A 14,297-nucleotide genomic window follows, 5' to 3' on the forward strand; every position below is an offset into this window, starting at 1 on the left:
AATTTATGTTACATTTGACAGAGCTTTTAGTAACAAAAAGTAAGGGAGTACTACTGATGGCAGGAGATCTCAACTTAGTTATGAACCCAAAACTTGACTCCTCTAGCACTAAAACACATAAAGCAGAGAAAAACGCAAGTTTTCTGAGAAAATTCTGCTCAGAGATGGGTCTGGTGGACGTGTGGAGAGCACTTCATACAGGGGAAAAAGAGTATACATGTTTTTCAGGAAGGCATTCAGTATACAATAGGCTGGATTATTTTTTTACATATAACACTGGTTAAAAGATGTATGATCAGCTCGATAAATATGTCAGACCATGCAGCTATGACACTAACAATAGCACTAAACTCTAAGAAAGGCAAAGCATTGTGGAGATTAAATAACTTAAGTCTGTTACAAAATACAGAATTCATTGATAAAATTAAAAAAGGTATTAAAAGACTATGTAGAGATCAATGATCAAGATGATATAGATCCAATTTTGTTATGGGAAGGTGCTAAAGCTGTTATGAGAGGCCACATAATTTCCTATGCGTCTGCTAAAAAAGAGCAAGGGAAGCACAACAGAAATGGTTAATTGAAGAAATAAAGAGGATAGAAAACCAACATAGCAAGACAAATAGTAATGACGACAAAATAGAACTAAAAGAAAAACGTCTTAAATTAGATCAATTACGTACACTAGAAATTGAAAAATTAATGAAGTTCACGGATCAAGAAAATTACGATGGTGGCTCAAAGTTTCTAAAAACCTTCGCATATAAATTAAAAAAACAAATGGAAAGAATATATATCACAAAACTAAAAACAAAATATGACAAATTAATTATTGACAAAGAACAGATTGCAGAGGAATTCGCCAATTACTATGAAGATTTATATAGAGAGGAGATAAGTGAAAATACAAAATCAATTCATAATTATTTGAGTAAGATAGAAATGCCAAAGTTAACAGAAGAGAATAACATGGAATTAATAAAAGACATCACAGTAGAGGAAATAAATAAACAAATTCGAGACATGAAAATAGGAAAAGCTCCAGGTGATGATGGTTACACAAACAAATTGTATAAAGCATTTAAAAATGAATTAACTCCCATACTGGTTGAAGCATATAATCATGCACTACATACAGGAAGATGGGCACAAACTTGGACATCATCTAAAATAACTCTTATATACAAAGAGGGGAAGGATGCCACAAGGTGTCCTTCTTATAGGCCCATATCACTACTCAATACAGATCATAAAATAATATCAGCCATATTAGCAAACCGGTTAAAAAAAAATATTGCAAATGTAGTAAACATTGATCAGTGTGGATTCATACCGGGAAGACTATTGGGGGATAATATTAGAAGAACCTTAAATATAATTGATTATGCTCAAAGGCAAAGTAAGGATATTGGTTTAATTACATTAGATGCAGAAAAGGCATTCGATTTAGTTAGCTGGCCATTTATATTTGAGGTTCTTAATAAAATAGAATTAAATAAAACATTCTGTTTATGGTTAAAAACAATATATAGCAATCCAACCTCTAGAATAAAAACGAATGGTACTTTATCTAGAAATATTAAAATACAAAGAGGTACTAGGCAAGGAGACCCTCTCTCTCCTCTTTTATTTGCAATATATATTGAGGTGCTAGCAGCAACAATAAGACAAAACACATGTATAAAAGGGATACATATAGGACAAGATGTACATAAATTAGCATTATACAGACGATATTATAGTTTATTTAGCAGAACCAGAAGAATCAGTGCCGGAGTTAAAGAAAACAATCCAAGAATATAGTACACTTTCAGGATATAAGGTAAATGAACATAAATGTGAAGCCTTAATAATTGGGAAAGAAATTACACAAGAGGTTAAAGACTGCTATAACTTTAAATATGTGCAGAAGATAAAATATCTGGGTATCTACATAAGTAAGAAACTGAATGATCTGTATGAGATAACTATGTATGAGATAAATATATGAGATAACTATGTATGAGCTAACTGTATGAGATAACTATGTATGAGCTAACTGTATGAGATAACTATGTATGAGCTAACTGTATGAGATAACTATGTATGAGCTAACTATGTATGAGATAACTATGTATGAGCTAAATGTATGAGATAACTATGTATGAGCTAAATGTATGAGATAACTATGTATGAGCTAACTGTATGAGATAACTATGTATGAGCTAACTGTATGAGATAACTATGTATGAGCTAACTGTATGAGATAACTATGTATGAGCTAAATGTATGAGATAACTATGTATGAGCTAACTGTATGAGATAACTATGTATGAGATAACTATGTATGAGCTAACTGTATGAGATAACTATGTATGAGCTAACTGTATGAGATAACTATGGCGTGCTGGAGCAGAAGGTAAGGCAGGATTTCAGTAGATGGAGAATAATACCAGAAGGAATGTTCGGAAGGGTGGAAACTGTTAAAATGATGGTCCTCCCAAGATTTTTATTTTTGTTTCAGGCATTACCTTTGGCACTCTTAGAATCCCAGTTTAAGGTATGGAACAAATCGATTTCTAATTTCATTTGGAATAATAGAAGACATAGAATTAAATTAAAATCTTTTTTTTTTTTTTTAATTTTTATTGCAAACACCATTGACATTACAGAAAATGCAACACTACGACATGCACAAGAATACTACATAAGACAAACAGATGTACATTACACAAACACACATGATTTGCGTCCAGGATGATTACAGATATGATTACAGATATGATTATCAGGGATGAAATTGATGACCGGAATGAAAAGAAGGGGGGATGGGGGGGGGGTGCGGATGGTAGCTCTGAGAGTGTGAATGAGGTGGTGTTGAGATATGGGTGGGGGGTGAGGGGTAGTGAGTGTGTGTGTGTGTGTGTGTGCATATGTGTAAGGCTAGCTTGCTGTCCAGGAGGAGAGAAGCCTGGAGAAGAAGAAGAATGTATGTGAATGGCTAGGTTGAGGGCTCTATCTAGTGTGTAGCATTAAAAGAAGTGGGCATGCATGGTGAATATCTGTCAGGATTTCCCCATGCATGCCACACTTACCCTGTGTAAGATGTATGCCTCCTCTGTAATGTGTGCATTAAAATAAGTGAGGCATGCAGATAGACACCTGATGAGGCATCTACCTGCACTCAACTCTTACCCTATAGCCTGTTTTGTAGTTTTTGTTTATGTTTGATGAATGTCACCTAACATGTAATGCAATTAAAAGAGAGTAAAGCGTGCTGTGTGCTTCCAGGACAAGGCGTGTGCATGAGCGTATGAGGAGGGTGGACAACGGGGGCCCAGGGCCAATAGATAACCCACAGGACCCAACCAATGCCAAACCCACACAGCGACCCGCCAGGACCGAGTCTCCCAAGCCATCCAATAGGGCAGAATAAAGATGAGAGAGGCAGAGAGAAAGAGTGAAATTAGTAAAGTTATCAGAGAATGTAAATAAAAGGGGGAGGGGAAGAAGGGGATGCTATTTATATTACTACTAATAATAATAATAATAATAACAACAACAATAATAGTTCCAGCTACCATCCCCTGCCCAGTGTTCGATTATATGTGTATCTGTTGATGAAGTGTGTTATGATGGTGTGGAGATGGATCTCAGGCAAAGAGGGTCAGGACTGTAAGTAGGTGATAAAGGGGTACCAAGGAGATGTTGTATCCTGAGTATTGATTAAGTTTGTAGTTGATAGGTTTTCTAAAGATATATAGTCTGTTAACAAGTTTTTCCAATGAGTGATGTGAACATTGTTCCTAGATTTCCAGTTCATGAGGATTGTTTTTTTGGCGATAGTCAGCGCTACCAGCAGTGTTTTATTGCAGGAGTTGCTTAAATTGACTGTGGATGTATCACCAAGTATGCATAAGGAAGGGGATGCTGGGATGTGACGGCCAAAGATGGAAGAGAGAGATTTTATGACACTCACCCAGAAGTGGTTGATTGGAGTGCAATGCCAAACCACATGAATGTATGTGTCTGGGTTATTTTGTGTGCAGTGAGAGCATAGATCTGAACCAAACCCCATTTTAGCCAATTTATGTGCAGTGAAGTGAAATCTGTGAAGAACCTTGTATTGTATTAGTTGTAGATTACTATTCTTTGTCATGAGGTAGATGTCTTTGCACATTTTGGTCCAGAAGTCGGCACCAGGAGTAATTGATAAGTCTGATTCCCATTTGTGATATGGCAGGCCAATTGTTTTTTCTGAACGAGATATAATTTTGTAATGTATTTTGTGTGTATTTTGTAATAATTTTGTAATGTAGAGTATTTTTTTGGGAGAGGGAATATTAAGCAGCTCTGAGATTGGTGGGGGAATGTCAAGGTTAGCTGTCTGGATGTTAATTTTTCCTAGGATAGATGATTTAATTTGCAGGTATTGTAAGAAGTGTTTACTGCTTCTGGACCAAACAGGAAAATGAGGCCAGATTATTGTCTTGAAGAATGTGTTGAAGGTGAGTGATGCCCTTTCCCATCCATGTGTGAAAGTTAAGTGTTTTTTTATTGACGGTGAAATCTGGGTTATTCCAAATCGGGGTGCGAATTGATGGTGCTATAGGTGAATCAGTGATGTGGTAGAATCTCCACCGGGCTGTCAGAGTAGATGAAATTGTTGGGGCTTTGAAGGATGGATATTTTTTGATTGACTGACTGCAGAAATGGAGATCTGAGATTTTAATTTCTTTACACATTGTTTGTTCTAGGTATAACCAGGTGTTGTCTGAGGGGGTGGGGTGTAGCCATTTGTAGATGAAGTGGAGCTGGTTGGCCAGGGCATAGTGCTGGAAGTGTGGGGCCTCTAGTCCTCCCAGTGCTTTTGGTTTTTGGAGAGTGGTGAGTTTGATCCTTGGGGTCTTATCTTTCCAGTAGAATTTAGTGATTAATGAATCGAGAGACTTAAACCAGAGTGGGGTGGGCTGGGTTGGAATCATAGAGAGTAAATAGTTTATTTTGGGCAGTATTGTCCAAATTGATTACTGAGATTCTGCCCATGATGGATAATGGGAGGCATAGGCGTAGATTTAGGGTGGGACGCTAAGGACTAGTCCTAATCTATATTTTAAGATGACAAAATTGTCCCCACCAATATTTTAGCGAACTTATTTGTGCTGCTGATCATTCCGACAGCCAGCACAACAGTAGGCTACAAGAAACGTCGTCATATGATTTGCTGAAAAACAGAGGGGGAGGGGGAAGGGTTATCTGACATGCACGCTACACTGTTTGCACCGGCAGTCAAGCGAGCGGGTGTGTCAACGACAACGGTAAGTTAGAGCTGTCTGACAATACATAGCCTATCCCATAAAAAGCCAGAGTAAAACATTGTGATATTCCCTTTGCCCTTCAGCATGTACATGTTTGCCCCTTTTTGTGGTTTGTAGATCAGCAATGCCACCCAAAATACAAAGCTTTTTCCATTACAGTCTAGGCAAAATAATTAGCCATACAAAATGGCAACTGGTGACCAGGCTTTCAAATGTGGATTTTACTGTGTAAAATAGCATTAGCTGTTAGGATATTACCCAGGATATTGTCACAGCGAACCTAGCTTCTGTAATCTTTCAACCAAAGTTAGGAGTCATGTTGAATAAGGGTGTGCCACACGGACAGTCATATAGGCTATAAGTCACCATCACTGACTGTTAGGCTAATTGGGCTACCAATCTTGCAGTAGCAATAAACAATGGATCCGAGACATTTTCTATCTTCTGTTTATATAGGCCAATGTATTTGTGAATGTAGCCTGCATAATGCAAAGAAATAAAAGATAAACTGGTGCATTTCCAAACTCATAGAAATGAACATTGTGAGACACTTATCTCTTCTATGATCTCATCCCAGAAAGATTTTCTTTGACTTGTTAGTTTTTTGAACATTTATTTTATCTAATGACATAGCAAACATGATGAATTTAATCCACATATCCTTGCACTTGCGAAACTATTTTTGTTCACGTTCCTCTTAAAGTGACAGGCACTCAATTAGATTTACACACCAAATGTGATGATATAGACAAGTGTAGCCTAATAATTTAAATATCAATATGATGCAATCAAATTACTAAATATGTTTAGCTATTAGTAATCGTGCATATCATAAAATACTATACATAATTATCAATATAAATGTATAGTTTATATGAATTCCAAATATGAAAAAGAAACCTATGACAACCATCACTTTCAATGTGTGTGTGTGTGTGTGTGTGTGTGCAGTATCCTGTATTCTGGTGCATTTTGGGGATGGCCATTACTAAATTCAATCAGATTCATAGCCTACGTCCTGATTTGTTCATATTGAGGCAATGATTCCATGCAAAGGCTTGGGCTTCAGGGCCCCCTGACCCCTTGGGCCCCTGGGCCTGGGCCCGGTAGGCCCATGCAGTAATTCATCCCTGTGTGTGTGGAGGGTCAATCAAATTCTATGATTGCCACTGATGTGAATGATCTCACAAATCACACAAACCAAATCAAATTTTAAAAAATCGCAATAGTATCGAAATCGAGATTCTTCACTTGCTATTGATTGAAACAATAATGTTGGTATTGAGACAACAGGAGTTGTGGATGTGTCCCCACCAAAGCTGAGACCAAACCTACGTCCTTGATGGGAGGTTCTTCCAGCGTTGAAGGTCATCATCTATTGAAATGAGTAGAGGGGAATAATTTAGGCTAAATAAGTCTGACAGCCTGGGGGAGACTTTTATCGCTAAGTAAGTGATATAGTTAGTGTAGAGTGGCATAGGTGAAGAGTTGGCTGTCACATCCCAGCTGTTGGGATGTACTGTAATGGGAGAATTGCAGATTTATTCCAATTGATTGAGTAAATTTATTTAAAATTAATTAATTTAAAATTAATTAAATTAAAATCTTTAACTCAACAAAGGGAAGAAGGGGGGTTAGGTGTGCCAAACTTACAAAACTACTTTTATGCAACACAAATTCAAACAATAATGATATGGATGAACAAGGAAGTAGAAACTGGAAAGTGGATTAGAATAGAAAGAGAATTGGCAACTGCATCATTACTTTACCTTTCATAGGGAAAAAGACTCAACATCTTCACACAGGTCAAAATTTTAGCATTTTGAACACAATAAGAACTTGGAAACGAATTTGTAAAAAACAAAAAATAAAGACTGATTATGTATATCTCAGGGAGATGGCGCATGACCCAGACTTCCTACCAAACAGATTGGACCAAATCTTGAACGGTTGGGCTAATAAAGGATTAATATCATTCTCACAAGTTTTGAACAAACACATGGTGGATACATATGAAAATATAGCTTTAAGATACGACTTAGATAAAAAACACTTCTTCAAGTATCTACAGGTCAGAAGTTATGTTAAGGAAAACTTAGCGGAGCAAACAGAAAATGATTTAGTACAATATTTAATTAAGAACAGTGTTGGGAGTAATGCATTAAAAAAGTAATTTGTAAGTGTAAAAGTAAGTGCATAAAAGCAAGTAATGCATTGCTTTTTGCTGTAATGCAGTAATGTAAGGCATTACCAATACAATTTCAGTAATATTTTACTCGGTACAATTCTCAGTAACTGAAGTTACTTTGCTTTTTAATCCAAAATTGAGAAATGCTCAATTGGCACCAGAGAAGATTATCCAAGAATTAAAAAAAGTCATCTATGCTGGTCCTGGAATTTGATTGCCTTGTTTAGATGACTGTAGAAAGGGAATTTGAGTTATCTCTGCCATTCATGCAACAGATCTAACATGGTTAGGCTATTCTTCTCATTTCAAGCAGTGAGAATAACTAAAATGTTGCTTTTACAGACAAAGATCATAGCCATTATTCTCAAACTATTTGCATTAAGTCTACACCACTGTAAGTGGAAGGAAAGGCAACCAGCAATGAGGAGAACCATTTAAAGTCAACATACAATTTCACTATGGCTATATTTTACTATATTAAGTTGTGAGTGACCTTTGGCCTTTGGGGCCTACATTGTCCCATGAGCCATAACTGCAACCATTATATTGTTCTTTTGTTTGCCTTAAGCCTAGCTCAGTCATTATGCCATACCATATCACATCCTGCCGTGTAATGAGCTGCATTGAACACATGAAGATCTATTAAGAACACCAAATCCATATTTCCTGTTATTTTGGTGAAAGTAATGTAAACGTAGTGTAATGCCTTACAATTCAAAGACAGTAATATTGTAATGTGACAAATTACTTTGAGATTACAGTAACAAGTAATAAATAATGCATTACGCTTTTGAAGTAACTTGCCCAACGCTGATTAAGAATAGGAATACGGGGAATCTTTCAAGAATATACAAAATACTCCAAAAACTCACCTTGGTAAAGGTTGAAGTTAAATAGTTGAACATTTATATCACAATGGAAAACTGGACAGAGTCACTAAAAGCAAATATTGCAATAACACAATCAAAATATTGTAATGAATTTGCGTGGAAATTACAACAGAGATTCTTTATTAAACCTGACAAATGCGGGAAATCTCAGCCGTTAGGGACTAGTTGTTGGAGAAGCTGTGGAGCGCAAAACGCAAATTATAGCCATATTTTTTTCTTATGCCCAGTACTAAAAACATTCTGGAAGGAATTTGATAAAGCGATAAAACATATTTTTGAGTTGCAACAGACCTTAACATTAGAAAACCTTTTAGGTATAGGCTTGTCCAAGAAAATAGAACCTAAATATCAAAAATTGTTCAATATAGTACGTATATCTGCAATAAAACAACTAACAAGGGGATGGAAACAAGAAAAAGCCCCAGATTTGTGTAGGTGGCATAGCACAATAGAAAATATTCTGGATATGGAAAGACTTACCTTTAGAGTTAGGAACCAACTTAGTAAATGGAATAAGTTATACCCAGAAAAAATACTACATAAAATAATTATTTATTTCAATAATAGAAATGATATGCACACATCGGTCAACAACACATATAACTCCACACAGGACAAAAAAACACATGTAGGCTTAAACACCCCCCTATAAATGGCAAAAAACGCACCTATAAATACCTAAAAACAAGTACAATTGCACATAGAATAAAATACACAAGTAGGCTCAAATACCACTTGCCTTCTTTCCCTCCCCCCTTTTTTCTGTGTGTCATGTTTTGTTTTGTATAAGTTTTTCTATAGTTTTTCTATCATGTTTTTTTTGTTTTTTGTCATGTATTTTCTTATTTTTTTTTTTAGGTATAAAATAACAAAAAACAAAAATTGCAATGTAACATGTGAAATAAGTGAAGTGGGTACCTTACATGGATGTAGATAAACAATTGCAATAAAGTATAATTGGAACCGGAATACACTTAGTTTAATACACAAGAGCAGAATACACAACACATGGAAAAGGCACAAATATAATAAATGTGAATGTGCAAATTAGATTGTGTAAATTAATCAAATAGATTTATTGCGTTCAGTGTCACAGTGGCCTCTCTTTCTATGGCAGTCAGAGGGCCTATTAACCGAGGTTTAAACATTGATTTTGCAAAATGTCTTCAGCTATGAGTTTAATACGGACCTCTGCAATGTAGCTTGAGTGTTATTCTTCATTTTTGTATGTTCCTTTGGATAATATAGACCCTTTCAACAATAAAAACAAAAACAATGCTTGAACGTTCTATTTGGGCCACAATCTACTTCCTCTGCAGATAAGATAACATATGGAATGTTAAAACGGAAGTCTTGTGGGGCCAACTATGATGCTGATAATGGAACTCTCTTGAAAGGGTCCATAGTAGCCTATGTGTCTTGTCTCCTCATACACACATGCAGCTTTCAACCCGCAGCTATCATGTGATAAGTACAGCGAGACATGGCTGCCAGTTTGAGTAATGATAATAGTTGAATGTTGAATAGGCTAATGTTGAATTTGCTGACTCGCACCTCTCAAGTTTGTGTTGGAATATGGTTCGTTTAGGCCTATTGTTAGGTTTAATGACATTTTCAAAATAAGCTATGCAACCTATTTACAAACTTTTATATCTGGAGATGTAATTATGCAGATCATAAAATACTAATCATAAGTATTATGAATCATAAATATTATGATACATAATATATATCATAAATCATTTTCAGTGTGTGTGGAGGGTCGAGCAGAGTCTAGGATCGCCACTGATGTGAGTGATCACACAATATTCAATATTACTGATGGCGTCAAGGTGTCGAGGGCCCCTAAATCAAATCAAATCTTTAAAAAGTATTGAAAAATCACTTGGTATCTGTATCATAACAATAATTTTGGTATTTTGACAGCACTACGTTTGACTGAACTCAAACTCATGGTAGGATCATATCATATCGTGGTCTAAACCATAGACAGAGATGGGGTGGGTCTTTGCCTCTGATTGGCTGTGGTCAAGATATTCCTATACACTGTCCCGGGCCGTGTGTGTTTGAAATGGCGACCTGAGCACCAGAGAATCAGCAACGGATAAAATAAATAAATGTTGTATGGGCACTTGAACCAATTACACGACAGTGCCCCATATAAAGTATTTTTTGTAGAAACTGTGGTTAATACATGGGTGTGGTCAATGAACATTTTTTGTAATCATTATTTTTTATGAAACACTGTCATTTGTTTTATGCATGATGCATCTTATACCTAGGGAATTACTGTATATTAAATTCTAGATTATATTACAGTGAGTATTGCTCTGCTAATTTGTGTTTGCATTACATTATGTGCAAATGATCAGAGCACATATGTTGCGGGTGGTTCCACTCATGCTGCATGTGTTTTATGTGTCTGTATGTGTGTGTTTGTGTTTATGTGTCTGCATGTGTACCCATGTGATTTGTGTGTGTGAGTGTTTGTGTGTGTATGTGTGAGAGAGAGAGCGAGAGAGAGAGAGAGAAAGAGACTCAGGTGCTTAGATGTCTTGTGTGTGTGTGTGTGTGTGTGTGTGTACGCCCGTGTGTGTTCATGTATGCACATGCCTGCTTGCTGTAGTCTACCTTTGCACAGCTGGATGTGCATTTGGTGTGTCATCATGAGTTTTTCCATCAAAGTGAATATGCGATTAAGGAGACGTATTTGGCTTTGCTTCTGGTTGGGAGTGGCAGGAGTACATGTGAAGGGTTCAGGTGCAAAAGCCTCTAAATGCCACCTACAGTACGTCAAAAATTAGATAAAGATGGTGAGTGGATGCTCTCCACACATAGTATACGTTAGTCAAATAATTTAACTTCAAAACCCACTAAATACCACTCTCTTCCTGGTCTGAAATATCGATTTATAGGCAAAAACCTATAGGAGCCTGATTTTAAATGCTCATTTAAAAGAAACGTGGTCAGATGGATTTAGAGGGTTTTGCATCTGAACTCTTAATGTGTACACTCGCTATGCTCCTTACACTTACTTTATGCTCCTAAAGCTGTTTTTTTTTATTAGTGTCACATTTCAGTAGAGCAATCTGAAACACTAATGAAAACGTACAAGAAGTTAGAAGAAAGCTTTTGGCAACACTGTGGAAATGTCATACCAATAAAACACCATCAGAAGTTCGACAGTATTAGGCCTGTATTTACCTATCATGTGTTGAATTGTTATGTTTGATGGATTTGCGTGTTCAGAAGTGAATATTACTATAATTTACCTGATCCTAAAGTGGGACATGTTTGTAATGCAAGGAGGAGGGAAACGGGGACTTTATCCTTGCATGGCATTATGTATCTCATCTTTGTTTGTATTTAATAGTGAAGAAGCCCCCTTGAAGCCTAGGATCCTTCAGAACTCTTTTACATGATGGATTACAGCTGTCACATTGAGGGCCGAGCGTGAACGGGGCCATCTGGTTCTGACGTTGTTCTTATAATTCTTAATGGCTTGCATATCCAAGACACATTACTGTTAATTATTAATGTGTGTGTGTGTGTGTGTGTCTGTGTTTGCATGTGTGTTTGTGTGTTTGTGCTAGCCTAGAAATCTAGACGCACTCTAGCGGCAGCAAATTACATTTGCTTCCAGGGCTAGTCTAGCAACTCTCCGTTGGCTTGTGAGCTCGAAAAATTAAACTTCTATCGGGCCAATCAAATCGTGTATAGAGTCGTTAGGTGGGCTTCAAAGTCAAAGTCAAAGTCAAAGTCAGCTTTATTGTCAATTTCTTCACATGTTCCAGACATACAAAGAGATCGAAATTACGTTTCTCACTATCCCACGGTGAAGACAAGACATATTTTACCAATTTAGGTCCACAGACAAACATAACATTCAAGTAAACAAAAAAGTAAGTAAATAAGTAAATAAAAAAGTAAGTAAATAAGTAAATAAGAGGGCACATATAATAATGAAAAAATAAGAGCAGCAAAATGTGGTTGAAATTGTGCATAGACAGTCAATAAAAATACTAGTGCAAATAATGGCCAATAAAAGGCTTGGGTAGTTCTGTTTGACCTAAGTAAGAAGAAAGTGACATAGTGGTGCAAGTTATGTAAGAGCAGCAGAAGTGTTGTGTTTTCAGGACAACAACACCAGTTGTAAAGTGTACAAGTGTGCAAGTGTGCAAGTGTGCAAGTGGAGTAGTGCAGGCGGCCATTTTGGGTCCAATGTCCAGGATGTTATGTAGCTGAGGGTGGAGGGGGGAGAGGAGGGAGAGAGTTCAGCATCCTTACGGCTTGGTGTATGAAGCTGTTGGTGAGTCTGGTAGTGCGGGAGCGCAGGCTTCTGTACCTCTTCCCAGAGGGCAGTAGATCAAACAGATTGTGAGCGGGGTGACTTGCATCGCTCACAATTTTGGTCGCCTTGCGGGTGAGGTGGGTGGTGTAAATGTCCTTCAGGGAGGGGAGTGAAGCACCAATAATCCTTCCAGCTGTGTTCACTATGCGCTGCAGGGCTTTCCTGTTGTATTCAGTGCAGCTTCCGCCCCACACAGCGATACAGCTGGAGAGGATGCTCTCGATGGTGCCTCGGTAGAATGTGGTCATGATGGCTGGTGGAGCACTTGCTCGCCTGAGTTTCCGCAGGAAGTACAGGCGGCGCTGAGCTCTCTTCGCCAGTGATGCAGTGTTGGTGGTCCAGGAGAGGTCTTCACTGATGTGCACCCCCAGGAATTTGGTGCTGCTCGCTCTCTCCACCACAGCACCGTCGATGGTCAGTGGCAGGTGTTGGGTGTGACCTCTCCGGAAGTCAACAACAATCTCTTTGGTCTTGCTGACGTTCAGCAGGAGGTTGTTGTCCCTGCACCACGTGGTCAGATGGTCGACCTCCAACCTGTATTGAGTCTCGTCGCCCTTGGTGATGAGACCCACCAGAGTTGTGTCGTCAGCAAATTTCACTATGTGATTGTTGCTGTAGGTTGCAGTGCAGTCATGCGTCAGCAGGGTGAAGAGCAGCGGACTGAGCACGCAGCCTTGGGGGGCCCCTGTGCTCAGTGTGATGCTGCTTGAGGTATTGTTGCCAACACGTACTACTTGGGGCCTCTGACAGAGGAAGTCCAGTAGCCAGTTGCAGAGGTAGGTACTGAGTCCCAGTTTGTCAAGTTTGCAGATGAGTTGTTGTGGTATTATGGTGTTGAATGCAGAACTGAAGTCTATAAACAGCAATCTCACATATGAGTCTCTTTTTTCCAGGTGGGTGAGGGCTGGGTGGAGGGCAGAGCAGATTGCATCCTCTGTAGACCGCTTGGCTCGGTATGCAAACTGGAAGGGGTCCAGGGTGGGGGGGAGAATGGCTTTGATATGTGACATGACAAGCCGCTCAAAGCACTTCATGATGATGGGTGTCAGTGCCACAGGGCGGTAGTCATTGAAGCAGGATGGAGCAGTTTTCTTCGGCACAGGTATGATGGTGGCAGCTTTGAAACATGATGGGACGATGGCTTGCTTCAGGGAAGTGTTAAAGATATCTGTGAAGACATCCTTAAGCTCCCCTGCACAGTCCTTCAGCGCACGACCTGGGATGTTGTCTGGACCTGTTGCCTTACGGGTGTTGATAGCAGCAAGTGTCCTCTTCACGCTGTCGGCAGAGAGGCACAGGGGCTGCTCATGTAGAGGGGGATGGGTCTTCTGTGGGCAGGTGCTGTTTTGTGCTTCAAAGCGAGCAAAGAAGCGGTTCAGGCTTAACATAATGATTGATGGCAGAGTCGCAACGGTTTGGCTTGAATTCCCTGCTACTTGAAAAAAAAAAGGAGATGGATGTTGCTGTTGGCCAACAGTATGACACGAGTTAAGCTTGTTTTAAAATGGAAAAAGTTTGAACTAGCCAACTAGCTCCGCTGGTGGGAAAACGAATGGGACTCAGGGCTGTCC

This window comes from Alosa sapidissima, chromosome 24 (genome assembly GCF_018492685.1).
Source record: "Alosa sapidissima isolate fAloSap1 chromosome 24, fAloSap1.pri, whole genome shotgun sequence".
Taxonomy (NCBI): Eukaryota; Metazoa; Chordata; class Actinopteri; order Clupeiformes; family Clupeidae; genus Alosa; species Alosa sapidissima.